Below are 18,181 nucleotides of genomic sequence, written 5' to 3' on the forward strand. Positions count from 1 at the left end.
CTGGGAAAACAATACGAAAAGTTCAGACATGTCGCCATACGGTATATTTTCTATACACTTCGGGGGAAGAACAAAATATAAAAAGCTTCATACTTCATAATTGATTTTATTGGTAATATAAACAGATGAAAGCCGATGTACATCAGCTCTCCTCAACTTTATTACATTTTGACTGTATTTTGGATAGTGTGCGGTTGTTGGTGTACTCTTTACATGTAGCTACCGCGAGACACATCTGACTGCGTTTCCGCTGTATATCGTAAATGTTCTTGTTCTGTACAAGTTTACGAGCATTTTCCTCTCGCCAGTCGTTAATAACCCGTTCCAAACGCCAATCATGTGATTTTACCCACCCAACAAACAAACAAAATCTGCCACACATCCAGTTAAAATATTGTTTCACTGCCCTTAAAATATCCACTGCCATTAAAAAAATAAAACGATTCCCCTGCCCCTTTTCGATGAACAGCTCCGTTGACTACCTGTACCTGAAAATTTAGCGTTCTTTCAACTGTCACTATGGGTCTGGTCAGTTTCTTCGGCCTGGGGGATCCCAGGCCATGGAATTTTACCCGAATAACCGCCGTCACCCCACAAAATGGAGTGGCCATGAAATTAACAAATCACACAAATTGCGTAACTTCTCACCCGTAGGATGGGACCGTTAGAGACTAGTGACAACTGCTTCTGAGAATTAGTCTTTGACTGTTGAGAAGATTTTGCGGTCATGTAACGTCTCTTGTCTTACCAATCAGATATTGTTCATTTATATGTTTATCATCAAGGGGAGGCGTTAGAATCTAGTTTCGCCTTACAGAAGTTTAGCTATGTTTTGTTGATCCTCTGACAAAAATGCTATCGGCGCGTGCCATGGGACCGCAAAGTCATGCAAACACGTGCTTTGATGCAAATACTGTATTGCTGATGCGTCAGTTTTCGGTGCGGAGCTAAATCGTGGCGATCAACAGTGCTCAGTGAACGATGGCTTGAAGCAGGGGACCTGGGCGATCTTCACCGCTCCTAAAATTAAAGGCTGTTTTTTTCAGTGAAAACCGACTGTTTTGGAGAATGCCCGAAATGTCACCACCATTATCGTTTCACCTCTTTGACACTGATAGTACTCGCACCATACACCATAGGCGAAAGAAATCAGTCCCCTGGGGTAGGGAGGGGGGTTTATTTGTGCAACGGTTTACCTTATTTTATTTTATTAATTTTGACTGTGATATTTCAAATAAAGTTCAACTCCAAACCATCTGACTGCTTTCTTGATCATCGAAATCTTTATTTGAAATACCACAGTCAAAATTAATAAAATTACTTTTATTAATTTTACCACAGTCAAAATTAATAAAATACTTTTATTAATTTTGACTGTGGTATTTCAAATAAAGATTTCGACTCCACACCGTCTGACTGTTTTATATATTACCCGACAAGTCCTTATCTCCTCTCCAACGTGTGTATACACCATTGTAATTGCTCCGAAAACATTGCCAACTTGCTAATCCGTTGTCGGTATCAGCGGATTAAGTGATTGAGTCAACACCACAGCCGCCCTACACATGTGGGACGAATGTGGTGTTGACGTAATTAATAAGCCAATCCGCTGATACGCTGATACAAGTTGGCAATGTTTGCGCAGCAATTAGAGTGGTATGTGCACTGGTTGAAGAGGAGATAAGGACGTTGGAAACACAGTCAGACAGTTTGGATTCGAAAGCTTTATTGAAATATCACAGTCAAAATTAATAAAATCAAATAAGGTAAACCGTTGCACAAAAAACCTCCCACCCCGGGGACTTTCATCTGCCCCTTGTGCATACACAATAAACCATTAATTACAACACCGTCCCTCCACCTAGGTGGGTGGAGGGACGGTGATTACAACATCGCTTCAACCCGTGAAAACGACAGGTTGAAATCTCATTTCACATGCATATGTGCAAATCCAAAGCCAAGACGGCTTCATTTAGATGCAAATGAACGAAGGGTGCAGTGCTAATCATAATATCAAACAAAGGACAGCCGACTTCTAAGAATACCTAACATTAAACTATTTCCCCATCGATCTGCGTATCATAATATGAAAAAGTTCTCTGGGAAGGAAATCAATTCTATAATTTTAGCGTAGCATACGGTGTTTTTGTCAAACAGTAAAACCATATACAGAAACAAAGCCTGTGGTTAAAAATGAGCTTACGCGGACCACGGTCCCTTGGTGGAGGGACTGTGCACGGACAAGTACAATGAGACATACACTGATTTTCTTGATTTCGTTAATGCTTTCCTCTGACTAATTTTTCTTTGATTTTTTCCTTCTGAGTCCACCAGTAGAATTGAAAGCCATCTAGTCGATCGACACCCGTGACACACTTGTCAGATGTTATCTTCGATACCTCTAATGTCCGATGCAACATTCTCTTCGACAAGCTTGCTTGACTTATTCTACCTGCAACTTAAAACTTATAGTGATTTTGTAGCTCATTCCACTGTCATTCTTTACTATTTTGCGTAGTATTTGATAGCCGGTACGTTCTCTCGATACCTCGACACACTTGTCCGACAACCTCTCAAATGGGTTATTTCTCCGGGGAATATATTGGCTATGAAATGCGGACCTGTGAACTTTTATCTCATTTTTGTACTAAATTGAACTGTCTTGGCTACAATGTTTGTCGGCTGAAATATTTTTTTCATGATTGTTTAGAGAGTTTACTGGCGCAATGGTAATTGACACGTTTTGTACAAAGAAAACACCGTTTGAAGGACTTCCTCTGCGGGAAAAGCGTACCCGTTTCACACGATCTACATTTGTTCACCGTCCCTCCACCCACGGAGGGACGGTGATTTGTTGCATAATTGTTCATGTCAGTGGCTTTTCTGCATTTTGGAAAAAGTTATGTTTCTATCATTTGTCTTTCACTCGTAGTTCTGACGTCGCGAAGGTCGGACGAATTCTGATCGCATGGTTTAGATGTCAAAGGAAAGTTTCACAAACGGCGATTTTCAGAAATTCTCTCGGATATTTGAGGAAGCCATTAGGCCAATTACCTCACAGCCATGATATAGCTGAATGATCTGGGCCTGACCTACACTTTGACAACTGTAATTACCACGATAAAAATTTGCGTTAAAAAGACTGATAGCTTGTGGAATAAAAGGGTTTGCGTAGCGCTGGCTACCGGTGGCCTCCAGCCAGTCGTTTCAACCCATGTCATTTCGATCTCAATTTCCGGCCGCAAGTCACATCGGCATCGTGACCTAAGTCGTTTCAGCATCCCTGTTTCGATTTGTTTTGTTTTGTTTTTCTTGTTGTTTTTTTTTTTTGGGGGGGGGGCAAACTTATCAGTCATTGACTGACTAGTTGTATTCGTAAGCTTGATTGACCTTTGCCTTCTTACCTTTACTTTTACGTGCATTTTGTTTTTTCTCCAACGGATCCGCCTTCAAGCTTTTGTTTTATCAGCGGCTAGTGCTATCGATAAACTTGTGTCACAGAATTGAAAATGATGTGAAGATATTACTGTGTTTTACCATGTTCCCTGTAAGATAGAACATGCTAGAGGCCGACACGAAACGGCTTGCGGTCGGAATTTACGACTTTATGCCGAAACATCTAGAAATTTAACCCGGAAATAAATGTTAAAATACGTGCCAGGAGGGACCGTGGCCAGTATCATGGCGTTTCCAGTCAGTGGACTTTTTCAGGAATTTCCCAGTTTTCACTGAAGCGCCATTATAAATTGACGAAAGTCCATCATGTGTTTTATGATAATTGCTTATTGCATCTGTCTTTGAGGTTGCGGTATTTTGTAAGTATATCATAGTTCCCAGCGATATAAACATTATAGTGCTGGTTTGCTCACAGTGGCAAGAAAATTCATATCATGCAATCGCAGATTCCATCGCGAAACATGAGGTGTCAAGAGGTTAGAACTACATTTACACATAAGTACCAGATACACCTCCATGCTCTATTGTATTTCACATTCAGAACAGGCGTGATCGGCGTTTGCGAAGAAACGCTTTGCGTTGTTCATGTAGTTATGTGTTTAGGGACTGTCGTTGTACATATGATTGTCAAATTGATAAATTGATGTATAAATTAGCGACATTTCCTATAGTATATGTATTCTTGGCAGCTATTCTATTCATTCGAGGAGATTTTCAGGGGATAATTCACTTCACTCATGGAAACACGGTCCCTTGATCGTTCGAAACGTCAGTCGTACCGGCTTACTGTCACTCACAACTTTTTATCCTGTTCGTCCTGTAAAACATCGGAACATCGTTCCGTCGCAACTTACTGAAACCACGGTATTTAGCGGTTCACTGACCTTCAAAAACAGGAACAATTGTTTTCGAAAGTTTGCGTAATATGCCTTTTTTTTCTATAACACGACCCTAACTTACACTAAACTTTTTTTCGCATTTCAAAAATTACTAGTGAACTTTCTTAATTTTATAGTTTTTTTGTGCGTCCCTATTGACCAGCCAGCGTTTTGAATGTAAGTTTCGGGAAACTTATTTTAGGCTCAAATCAAAAGTAGCTCGCGCGCACCTAAGGACCACAGTAGGTAACGACATCGTCCAATTACTGATCAACGTCCAGCCAGAATTATTGCCCACTTCGATCCTGATCATTCTGACCGCCAAGCTGTTTGTGTGAGCAGTCAATCCATGGCTAATTACAAATCAAATCAGAGTGGGTTGAAATGATTCAAAGTTAAGTACATGTATAGTTATGAGGTAAAGAAGGCGCTAGGCGATAATGCGTGCTGGTAGACACTAATGAATGCCATGCTACCGTGCCTCGGAGTGAGAGTTAACACGTTCTTGAACGTAGTACATGTAGTACCTAGAATTAGCTTCGCCTTAAAACGTGCGTTAACATGAAGAAAAGGAGTGAAATGAGAATTTCCCTTGTTGGAAGTGACTAAAAAGGGGAATCAATGTGGCCGCGGCAAAACTAGACGTCGAATAACTCCTGTCGAAATGGTCCGGGTGTCCAAGTGAAGCTGGCTACCGTCAGCCTTTAGTTACTGGGAAGACTACATATTTACTGGGAGACATTCTGTGCTAAAATTGACCGAGGCTGCTCCACTATTAATGTTCCTTTATATACCAGAACTAAAAGAGTGTGGTCATAGTATTAGTAAGGCACGTAACCGAAGCGATTCATACTTCCCGTGTGTTACCCGAGCGCGTTGCTTATGTAATCACAACGGACAGTGGTGACAATTGCCCCGCCTGTCCACTGACGCCACTCGCTAGCAACTTCGACATAGTTGAGTAACCCTGCTCAAAACCATATTTTCTATCCAGTTTTAGCTCCGTAAACCACAAAAGTGCATGTTAAAGACAACGTAGATCACTATGTTAGCACTATAGTTGAAAATTGCAACGAATCACCCTGCTGAAACGTACATTTGGGCGTATTTGTAGATTCGACGTACACGGCCTGTAACAGCTTAAGTGTGAGATTTAGGATGTGTAAGTTTCTGCCGGTCACAACCCTAGGAAATATAAGCTGGCTTAATCGACGGGACAGGAAGTGGATAAGGCGCGTTTACGTTAGCTTATAAATCGTAAACGCCCCGATTTCATACAGTGTTGACTGCTTTGTATTGTAAGTTTTGATAGTACTTAGTTTGAGATTTGCGAGGGCACTAGAACTATGCCCCTTACTGCTTTATATCTGCCGTTTCATTTTGTGCTTTATTCTATACTTTGTTGGCGTTTCCGTTATCCTTTTTGCAATAAACCCTCCTGTCTTTCCCTCAACTTAGCGGTGGTGTGTTCACAAATTATGGTTTACAAGAATTTGAAATCTATTTTACACCAAGCGTAATATTGGTTAGCTAAAATATTGTCATTAGTTCACTGGCACTATTTCCTTTGAATGTTTACATGTGAAGTACCAGAAAGTCAAAATTTGCACATTTCAAACTGTGTGGCATATTTCTCAACAACCTCATTTAGTTGTAAAATGTACAAAAAATAGAGACAGAAACTGAAAGGGTTCTTTTTAAAGATAATCATTTTTGTAAACTACAAAAAAGGCAATCATGTTGCTGGGATGCAGCAATATTTGTTGTGTAGTTATTGTTGGATCATTGAGTTTGCAAGATCTCACAACAATGCTAGGGTTTATATATGTTGTCGAATTGTTCTTCGTTTTTGGTAAAAATGTTGTTCCCAAAGAACCAATTGCCAGTCTGAGAATAATTTGAAACTTTAGTTCCCTAGAGATACTGTTCAAAATAATAATATAATAATTAATATATAGGCTAGCATTATTTTGATAATATTGTTGTCATTTTGTCAAAAATATAGTTTCATGTACTGCACTACTACTGTCTGTCATCATTTTTGTGGAAAATCTGTTCAGATGTCACTAGCCAAAAAATTGAAATTTTCCGTTTAGGGTCCCATAATGATGTTACTTGTAGATACCATTCTGAAATATGGCACATTTTGCAATACTTTTAAATTATATTTTCTTTTATAGCAATATTTTTTATTTTACTGAGAGTACAAGTACTGATATTATAATTTTAGAAGCTCTCAATATGCTGTGTTGGTGTCAATATTATGCTAAGTTTATTAGTGAACAATGGTAAAGATAATTTTAAAAGTTCATCACAGATTAAGATAAGATCTACAAGAATACATAAATCTATCATTTTATCATAATAAATGCACAGCAGCCAACTGTACCATATTAACGTAAAGGGCGACGAATTCGGACGCGCACACGCTTTAGAACGTTTCTGCGCAGATTAACTCCAGCCTGTCGCAAAATGGTTTACTTTGTAGCGCATGTATTTAACAACACCTGTCATTGTTGAAATTGCGCTTTTGCCTGATTTTTTGACCCAGTCTCTTAGAAATACATGTGACCTATAACCTTGTCATATTTTGACCCCCTAGGAAGCTGGTTTTTATTCAATATGAGCGAAAAATTAACATTTCTCTCCCATTTACATGGCGCATATTACCCATTCACCTGGAGATATTGTAAAAAGAAGCGTGGTGACACCCTTTTATTAAAAGTGTATACTAAATGGTATTATGTCATGATTTTATTCGCCAAGTTTGGTCAAAATGACACCAGTAAAAGCGACAGGAAGAAAGTTCAAAAATATGTAGTGATATAATTTCGATATCGTCATTTTGTAATCGATACTTATGTAAAAATTTCTTTACAAACATCATGAAAACTATACATTCGATAGATATGGATCTTAAGTCTTGGTATTTATTAAAATTAACTCATTTGCTAAGCTTTTTATAATTGCTTTCTTTAGTTTAAGTGAATTATATCATTTTTATTTATTTCTAACGACGCCATTTTAACGTCCGTTTCCATGGAAACGAGCGTGGTGACCCCCATTTTTTATTTTATTTTTGCACTTGCACAACTTCAAAGAATATTTGTGCAAAGTTTCAAGAAAATGACACCACAACTTAATTTTGACGTAGTTCGTAGTACTTCACCTTAAACAAACTGCCATACAGTTGTATGCCTTGGCAAAGGGTTAAAATGAGAATCAAGACCAGGAACATTAAGACACTGCCATCTTGTGATAGAGATCTAAACTGATGCTTTGATACAACCAACAACTTGTGAGTCCATGCATATATTTAGCACTACGATGCATATTAACATCAAAGCATATTCCAAATGCTTAACCAGTGATATTTTAAGATATTTTCTATTCAGACTAAATAACTGCTTATCTTAAATACATTGGTTTCTTTACACAGACAATAGAAATGAAAATTTTGTGTTTTCTCTATTGCGCATCAATGACTGTGAGAAACAATAATTTATCAAAAAATATAGAAAAATGACAAAATTTGTGATAGTTCATGTGTTACTTCAACTTTAATTATTTGGATATTGTATACCATACTCTACTTGAGACCCTGAGTAAGGTTATCTCAATTGTTTGCTGCGTATTTGATAAATACATTCTAAAGGTTGGCATGCATACAAATCGGCAAACAGTGGAAGTGCCACACTTATGTCTTTCTGCTTGAGATCGTTACACTTACCTTTGTAAGAGCTTCTATGTTTGCCTTAGCACCAATGAGAATGTCTGCAACATCTTTATGGCCTTCTTGGGCAGCCATGTGCAGTGGAGTAAAACCATCCTGAAGAGTGAAATATGAAAACAATGAAGTAGAGGTATTTGTATCAATAGTTATGGTAATAAATACAGAAGCCATCAACAATATAGATCACTGGTATTATTGGTAGATCTGAATGACAAAAATTCTCACAAATGAAATTTTGTAGCATGATTATATTAAAAAACTAGAATAAGTCTTTTTTGAACTCTTTATAAAATGTAATGTTACTTGAGTAGGCACAAACCCCTTGTGCAATGTACGGTATGATTGATGTCGCATTGTGATTATTTTCTATTCAAGAACATTTCCATCTATTGAAAAAAAGATAATTGTAAAACCAAACAAAGATACAAAGCACCCATTGCATTTGGCCAGAAAAAATGGCCTACAGATATTTTCTTGATGAGTCAAGAGAGATAGCAAAAAAGTCATTATGAATGATCAAGATGGCAAACAAGTTTAGTTTGTTCAGGTAGCATCTATAGAGATTCGCAATGATATAGTACACAAAAGGAGAGTCAAGGATACGCAAGTGAGTTAAGGCAGGGGTCCAGCAGGGTCCAGACCGAATTTCGAGCTGAATTCATTTCTCAAAAACTACAGGTCATATTTTGATGAAATTGGTACACATACGTAGTTTTGATAGCTCTTTCAGTTTATGTCACTTAAATTTGCATAAAAGGTGTCACGTGATTTGTATATTGACATTTTCGCGCCAAAATCGCGTATATTATTTATCGGCATATTCCAACTTGTAAACCACATTTAAACTATGTTTTTTCGGCATATGATAATAGAATGGGTTTAGTACAATTGATCAACAACCTTTACAAAGAGAAATTCCTGAGTTAATTGCCTCAAATTTGCGCCAAATACGTACGATTTATAGGAAAAGTCAATTCTTGGTTGAGTTTCGGTGATTTTTTAAAGAAACGCTACCAAATCATACATGTTTAAGGTATTGTTGAAAAGATATTTTAAGCCTTAGTTTGGGGATAGCAAAATTTCAGGAAAAAAATGCGATCTACAAGTTGGAATTTTCGAAAGAAATCTGGTTGCTTTGTGCGCGATCGGGCCATCTCACAAGCAATCCAAAAGGTCATGACCCCGTCGCCTGTTACTGAAACAATTGTAATTACCTCGCGTGCGCATGCGCGCAGCGAGGTTATGGTTTAGGCGTTTCTGTGTGTGTGTCTGTCTGTCGTAGCACGATATCTCAAAAACGGCTTGGCAGATTCCGATCACATTTCGCACACAATTTGTTCTTCAAATTTGCAAGAACTGATTAGTTTTTGGTGGTTGTGCTTTGCGAATTTATCAAGTTATGAGTAAAAGAAAATTTGTGGCCTGTATAAGTCTATGGGACGCTAAATAAGTATGTTTGAGGGCGCTATACTAAAACATTTTACACAAAGTGATTTCTGAATTCAGTCACTCGGCCGCGCTGATCGCAAATCTTGAGTTTTGACTGTTGATGTCGTCGTGTCCACGTTTGACTTTAAGAATCGTGTGGGTTACTGTGGACATAGCGAACCAAAAGCTAGATTATCGAAGGTAAGCGTCATAATATTTGATCAATGCATTTTTCTCTGAGAATGAGATGTAGAGTGACACTTTTCAATCTTGTGTGTGTGTCAGCGAATTTATATTCCGGCATGGTTCCGCTGAGATCAGCATAATATTATGGCGACGTATTGAGTCTGTGTCTTTTCAGTTGCTTTTCAAGATTGTATTAGCTACAGAACCAACAATGACAAATTTTTCATGAGATTTCCATGTTGGCATTGATGTTAAATCAGCAGCAGTAGGCTAGCTCCTGCGTACAATAGGTCTGCGTTTCCCGGCGGTACGGTGGTAGGCCGACGGCTTGTACCACACTGTCCACAGGACACCACGTGGTAGAGGCCGTGTGCACAACCTGTACGCAGAGCTTCGAATACACTAGACAGAGTTCGTGTTTCCGTAAATTAGGCATTGAACTTGACAATATAGGCAATAACCAGAATCATCGACCATCGCCTGACAAGTGCACCATAGTCAGCTGTACATGAGTTGCGTGGCGTGGTGAGCAGGTTCCCATGGGTATTTATTTTTTGAAACGCGTACTTCAAAGGTCACGAACTCATTTTGCTGCTACACGGCGCGGCACAGATGATTGTATCGTTTTTGGGCACATTGAGATACTGTGAAGTAGGTCAACTCGTTCTACATGGCAATTTTATGTGAAATATGCAGAATTTATACGCAAACGCGACCTCTGCCAGTCAAGAGCCTGCTCAGCCATTTGCACTTGCATCGACAGATATTGTTGGATCATAATTTTTCAAATGGTTTCTTTTCTTTTTTTTCATTGCGTAATGCAGTGGGGATAATGTCAAATTTAGATAGATTGGATTAATTTCGGGAATAAAAACAATGTAATGTAAATGATTTGTAAAAGTTTTAATCTATTGACACATTTTCCTTCTTCATAAAAGCCAATACCCCAAGAAGTACTTTACAAAATGTGCTCGCGAGGCCATTCAGTTCATATCTGGTTTTAAGTTGGAAAGTGGCTGCACACATCATCCCTCTCGTCTTGTTTGTGCTTTAATATGTTTTCTGTCTGTATCGGGTAAGGCTTTAGTGAGTAAATTAACAAATTGGTTGTTATAGCAATGATGAGACGTGGAAGTATGTCTCAGACCACAGTGACCTTTTGACCCCCACATTCCTACCAGGTCGTTCCTCAGTGGCTTATATAAACATGGAGGTACCAAATGTATCTCCATGACATAAGCACATCTCTTCCTTAATTTTATATTGTATCTATGCTGTTGATCTCTGCATTCTTCTTGCAGGGAGCAAGAATACTCATGTTTGGATCGTTTTGTGTCTGACTCTGTTAATTAACACTTGTCACCTCCTTCCTCATGCCGTGGACTTTGACCTCAGGATGGCCGATGTATGGATTTTGTTTGTACGCGATGATCGGCCTATTCTGTGTGTTCGAAGTTCCACACAGTGCTTATGGGCTATCTTTTGTTGTGAACGCTACTGCATGTAGTGTGTCCTTTGTCACTTCGTTGGCTCGATGATGTTCCAGTTAGGAACTTTGTTTGTGATATGATTTTAGAGATTTTCTGTTGTTTATATCTCATGTGTGGGCAGTGTTGTTTTATTAATATTTATGAGCCCTAATGCATATTCATGATAACATTTGACGCCCATGCCTTAACCTACTTGCATACTTTATCTTTCTTATATGGTTATTATTTCAGTGTGGACTGCTATGCACTTTGCTAGTATCAAACATTTCACTTTTGAACAATCCATTATCAGATTGAACCATTTCACTGCTGTTTTATCTTAGTGGTGGGTGGGAAGATGACAGTATGTTTAATGTTCTACACAGAATGTTGATAATCTGTGCTCATTTGACTGATTAGAAAATGAAGTTCAGTCATGGTTATTTTAACGTTTCCATCAACATTGTTCATTACCAATGTTAGATGGGACTTTGCTTTTGAGTAATATTTTCAGAACCAAACAAAAGTAGGTTTTTATTAACCCTTTGAAAGCTGTACTTTTTTCCCACCCAAAATTTTTGTGCAACATTTTCCACTTTTTGTGATTTTTTTCTGTAATTTTTTTTGATAATATTAGACCAAACGGACCCTATTTTTTATTGGCTACAGTTTTGGTTCAAATTTTTGCAAAATCTGCACATTTATCAAGGTGACAGAAATTGACTTTGGCGCTCAAAGGAGTATATTGTCAAAAAAGCATTGTTAGGCAATGTTACATTTTTGAAAATATTATTTGGCATTTTTGTTGAACTCTATGAAAGGACTCCTCATAGTTCAGTCAGCTTTCTATTTTGATATTTGAAAATGTGACAAAATGTGTTTTACCGGTAATTGTCTCCCCTTTTAATTAAGACAAAAGGCACTCGTTAGTCTGTCTGTCTGTTTGTAAGGAAATGAAAATTATAAAAATTAGGAGAAAATAAGCAGTTGTTTTTCAGGGTATTTTAGGCATTGATATATAATTCCAAGAAAGCACTCCTAAAAGCATTGCCTTCTCTAAATTTGAGTGTTTTAAAATGATGAGTTTAGATGTAAATGATACAGTTCACGCTGCAATTTATGTTAATCCCTCAACATTCATTTACAAATCTACATGTAAGTGTACCAGAGTATCGTCCAACTCCTCTTACACACATTTACCATGCTTAAACATATTCCTTTATAACCAAATATCCCCTTAGCCAATTGTTCAATTTCTGATCTTAACAAAGTCACTTGACAAATTATTCAATCTCCTACTCAATGAACCCATTGTTATTGCATTTTAAAACTACAACGTTAATATTATTTACTCTAATATGAAACATAGGGCCAAAGTCCCTGAAGCTACAATAGACATGGATACAAAATTAAGTATTTCCTGACTGTATGAAATTATCTCACTAAGGTCATCCTAGGGACTTTTAGACCAAATATTAAAGCTGTCTGAACAGTGGTTTTGAAAAAAAGCAAGTGACTCAACAGTTGACAGAGCTCTGCTGTGTTATGTAGAGAATAACCTTTTGTGACACATGTATTGATGAAGAAGGTGGATATCTTTGATAGCTCATTTCAGGATGGCCTGACCAAAAATGGAAAAAAAAAATTCCGTAAAAATACAGATTTGCATATTTCATCACAATTTTAACAAATCTAAGTTGGGTTATCCCTAGGGACCTGTATACCAAATAACAAAGCTGTCTGACCAGTGGTTATAAAGAAGAAGATTTTTTACCAAAAACGCCTTTTTGGCATTAATTTGCCTATTTTCAACAATATCAAAAAATTAAAAAAAATAGTTCCTCAAAATCATATTTTTCATCTACACAACAAATATCAAATCAGTAAGTACTGCGGTTCTCAAGATATTTGAGTGGACGGACGCCTCACAAACGGACATACATACATACATACATACATACAGACAGACTGGGGACAGACGCCGGACGGATACCCATCCCAATAGCTTCTATAACTATAGTCTATAGTAGCTAAAAAGTCAACTAGTTTCAGCAAAATTTCAAATCAAACAAAGTCAGATATTTTTACCGTGAATATTTTTAAATAATCAGACTAGACTAAGCTCCACTGAGTGAAAGAACACAACATAATTACATATTTACGCACACTGACAGTATACTGCGACCATAGATTTCACATTTTCCCGAGTGACAAAAAACAAAATTATTCCCAATGGTCACAGTACAGGTGCATTATAATGTATTCCAATCCGATTACAGTAATAACCCATTCAAAATATTTCCAAATATCTACAGATTGGTGTGATAGACTCAACAATATATTTTCTTAGGGCATTCATTCAGTGGCTTTGATTTATTCACTCATTTACTACTCCCATAGTATGATGCGTGGCAGCTGTGCTGACATATACAAACATCAGTTTGTGAATGTTGTCTCCTACAGGAAAACTAAAAATCATGTAACATAAATTATTTTCCATAACAAGGAATCATTGCAAAGGGTTTTTCATTCGATGTCAGTTTTCTGACTGACTGCATTTCTTCAGCTCATTACCACAACACAGCACACATTAGCGTACAAAAAGTTCGGAAATTTTTGCTGTTAGTGACCAAGTGCCATAACAGCTGAGTATCAAATGTATGAGGAAATATTATAAAGTTAATTTTTTGTCATTTTTGGACAACTGATAACAGTTTCTGTTAACATCTGAAGCCTACTCAAATAAATCTATTAAAGTTTTCACTGGAAATAACAAATGAAGTAACCTTTAGTCCTGTAGTATTTGCCTTCTGTGGCATTGACCGCATTTGGTTTTTTGTGTGTGTACCGTATTTCATCAAAAGTGTCTACACTCAAAAAGCAATGATGTTCACTGTATACTCTTTGAACTAGCTAGGAGGAAAGAGTTACAAAAAATATCTACAATGGTTCTTCAGGGTTTGTAATTAAATTTGGTTGTTGCAAATCACATCAAATTTTGCTATGTTGTATTTTCATAGTAAAATGAGATACCAGTAAACTTTAAAAAAATACCTTAAACTTGCAGGCCAACCTTCTCTACAGAAATCATCAGGATGCATTTCAATCTGCCTTTAAAAGTTTAAGAATTTTTTTAACATCTATGATAAAAGATGAGAAATTACTTTTTATTTCTGAGAAATTGTAATTTATTTTCAGTAACTGTAAAGCTAAAGGCAATTTTCACCATATTTAAACATCAGCATGGTAAATAGGCATTTGTAAGCAGCTACTGCACAATGGGCAGATTTGACCTTAAACCCTACAGCTTTGAGCCAAAATTCAGCGCTTATATACTACAGGAGTTCAAACCTGATATTTCCAACAATTGATACAATGATATACTAGAGGGAAATGACAGATTTATGACTTATATTCAAGCACCGTCTCCCATGGCCATGTGGGGCTGCAATTTTGGAGACAAATAGGATTACCAGAAAAAAGATCACATGTCAACTATAAATGGAGTGTCTGTCATCAAGCTGAATAGCACATATTATTAATTCACATTTTATTATTCTCAGGGCACTAAATTTAACATGAATTTAATCTTTTCAACATGTAGACTATTCAACATACAGACATAAAAAATACTAACATTGTCCTCTAAGTACAACTCAATTAGTCATAAGCTAACTAGAAACCACGGCCCACCCTTGTCGGGTGTCAGAGTGGTGTGAAGTTGATATTAACCTACTCCTAATTCACTTGCTTCAAGCAGCAAACTCATAGGATAAAACGAGTAACAAGTGTTGTTTGGGTTATTAGCTTTTTAGACAATGCAGTGGTGAAATTGCAAATTATATTTAACATGAAGAAAATGTAACAGCTGTCATGGGATCAAATGAAAAGTCGCTAGAATATATCATGTGACGAGCAAATAGATAGGACTAGTCCCCACTGAATAGAAAAAGTGATATGTAAGGGTATTTTAGAAAGATGGAAAAATCAACTTACAGGACGCAAGTCTAATAATAAGGACTGGTGCACTTTGACATACTCATATGTTGTTATAGAAACCTTTCCATCAACTTTTTAGTTGAAATTCTCCTCATAGCTCTGTCTACTCTCTACTTGAATACAATAAAGTGACTTCTGATGAATACTACAATAAGACCTGCTTAGTACCCTTCCCTGTAGACTTCAAGAGTCCCTCAGTGGCCTCTCTTTTAGATCATACAAGCACCCTCTGCAGTTGAGCTGAGCGGAACTGTTGGGTAACTCATCATTTGCCGTGTTGCTGTTGGTCTTTTGAAATGTTCTATAGCTAGCTCTTCTACTTAGAAGTACACAACTATATATTTTCATGGAAGCTTAAAAGCAGAGTTAAAATTTACAACGGTAAAGCTCAAGCACCGTGAATTACTGATTGAACACCAATATAATCAGCCAAAGACAACAAAAATTGCAACAGATGAGACGGCAGTTACATGTTCAGCAATTTTTAGAGTTATTAGCTAGTGCAAAAAGGGGCTCCACGAATCATAAAATTACGTACAATGAGTGATACACTTAGATTTGTATCTCTGTGTATACATTTTATATACCATTGTTTAGTGTGTAACCAGATATCAACTCTAAGACTTGCTAACTGTGTTTCCTTTTGCCAATTCTATGATAGTTTTGTGGTACCTGAGCTGCAGCAGTTGTAACAAAAGATGCACTGAACCATGCACACAGCTATTCATAAAACTACTCTTACAAGCTTCCAAAGGATGTTTACATAAAAGTGATTTATCATTAGAGAGAAAGAGATCTTGAGGATACAATTGCTGTTTTTGTTTAAATCTTCTCCTTATCAGGAAGTCTTCTCCTATTGCTCTGCAATTGGATTCTGAATGATTCTAAAGAAATTACGTGAAAATCATTTACATATGGCTAAGCAATATTGTGTCTTTAGAAACTCTCAGAAAATACAGCTTATTACTTCGCCTAATCTTTATTCAAATATGTGAACATGGTAAAATGTTTCCTCAAAGGGTTTTATTAATATTGCATGGTGTTGTACAATCAAGATTCTGGACTGAAAAAGATAAGATTTTACAACAAAATGTACAATATATTGTTTTTGGTTGCCAATAGTTTGGCTGTTTTATCTTATACTGTTGGAATCATTCTTTCAAATGAGTAGTTGTTGGCTTATCATTGTAGACCACAATTGTATTTACTTTGAAGTATGATGGTGATGATGATTGAAATTTGACAATCAACAGACACAAACTATAATCATCTACAAGCGATATATCAGATAAAAATGTTACACTTACAATTTCCACGTGCAATCCTTATGTTTTGTTGTCCGTTGCCAGGACTTAAAACATTAGTTTCTTGAAGATTCATGCAAATATTTTTGTGTTTTAATTTCCCATGTTTCTTTAAACAATCGCAACTAGTTAAATTACAAATAAATACAAATGAACAACTTCCTTACACCAAACTTTGCAGTAATACAGAGTACAATGTATTTCATGTACATTATACTCAAAATACAACATATCTTACCTGATGTGCCTCTATGTTTGCACCAGCATCAATAAGAATCCTCACCACATCTGTATGACCGTTTTCTGCTGCCAAGATTAGAGGAGTGGCATTTTGCTAGGGAAAAGGAAAGAAATAAGCCATCAAACCAATGTTAATAATTCATCATTTTATTGCATTATATACACAATATCTTTCCTCCAACTAAATTAGTCCCTGGGCTGGAGGGGTTCACCGTGCACTCCCCCATCCCTACTACATGGGTATTTTTTGTTCTTTAGGACCTGCTGAACAAGAACAAAGATGTTAACATTGGATATTTGGGATGCACTACCTATCTGAGCTGTTTTTTGATTTGCATTTACTGCAAAAAATGGCGAAAAATGGGTAGGGGTAGTGGGTATCCTCCCCTACATTAAGTAAACTAGCATGGAATAGCACAAACCATACATTTTTGGAAAGCTCAGATTCTGCTCTTTATGAGAAACACTAACTTTAGCAAAATTAATTAGTGTACATAGAAAAGGAGGACGACTTTAAAATGATTTTTTTGACAATTTTGAATTTTTTACCCAAAATATCATGTAACAATTGTGATTTACTTTTTATTAAGCAAAATTTTCACAACTTTTGTGTTTAAATTATTTATTCCGACATATTAAACAAAAAAAAAGTGTTAACATTAGATATTTAACTATGCACTACTTCTCTTGAGTCAATTTTGACTTGCGTGTATCTGTAGGGGGTGTGCAAAAGATAGGGGTAGGGGTACAACATTCTTTCCTTGATGAAGTAAACTGGTTTGAAATGCCACATAGTTTTAGAAAGCTTAGATACTGGTCTTTCTAAAATGCACAAAGTTTTAGTACAAAAAATATGACGTCATAGAATTGGATAACTTTAAATCAATTTGTTCTGGTAATTCAGTATTTTTAACCAGAAGAAAATACGATAAGTGTTTTGTTGTAATCATTCTTTGATGATTTAAACAAGCGACCTAGCGGCTGATATAGCTCCGCTGTGTTTATGTAGAGAATAACTATTTTTGACACATGTTGATGAAGAAGGTGGAAATCTTTGATAGCTCAATGCAGTGGCCAAAAAAAGTAGCTAAAATAGCTGCAAAAATACACAATCGAAGATTTCATCATACTTTGAATATATCACATGGGATCATCCCTAAGAACATGTCAACCAAAGCTATCTCATGAGTAATTTTTTGGAGAATAAATTTTCTGACCAAGAATGGCAACAATTGCCCCAAAAATAAAATTTGCAGATTTCATCATAATTTCAAAAGATCAAATTTAGTTCATCTATAGAAACCTGTATACCAAATTTCAAAGCTGTTAGAGCAGTTATGTTATGCTATGTTATATCAATTTATTAAAGTGTCATGTGTGGTCTTAAACAGCTTGGTTGCCTCACCCAGCCCCAAGGGCTTACAAGACACGAAAACAGTATATTTTGAGAAACACATTTTTTAACCAAAAATGGAAAAAATTGACCCA

General features: G+C 36.7%; 1 long non-coding RNA gene across 1 annotated transcript in view; it reads right to left on the reverse strand.

Moving 5' to 3' along the window:
- LOC139123561 (uncharacterized) overlaps positions 1–16,789 on the reverse strand; it is a 75,209-nt gene extending 58,420 nt beyond the window's left edge. The window contains exons 1-2 of the long non-coding RNA XR_011549713.1: positions 16,692–16,789; positions 8,065–8,163 (exon numbers count right to left, since the gene is read on the reverse strand). This is a non-coding gene — a long non-coding RNA (uncharacterized lncRNA). The remainder of the gene's footprint in view (positions 1–8,064; positions 8,164–16,691) is intronic.
- Between the last annotated feature and the right edge of the window lie 1,392 nt (positions 16,790–18,181).

This window comes from Ptychodera flava, assembly GCF_041260155.1.
Source record: "Ptychodera flava strain L36383 chromosome 23 unlocalized genomic scaffold, AS_Pfla_20210202 Scaffold_23__1_contigs__length_28996876_pilon, whole genome shotgun sequence".
Lineage (NCBI taxonomy): Eukaryota > Metazoa > Hemichordata > Enteropneusta > Ptychoderidae > Ptychodera > Ptychodera flava.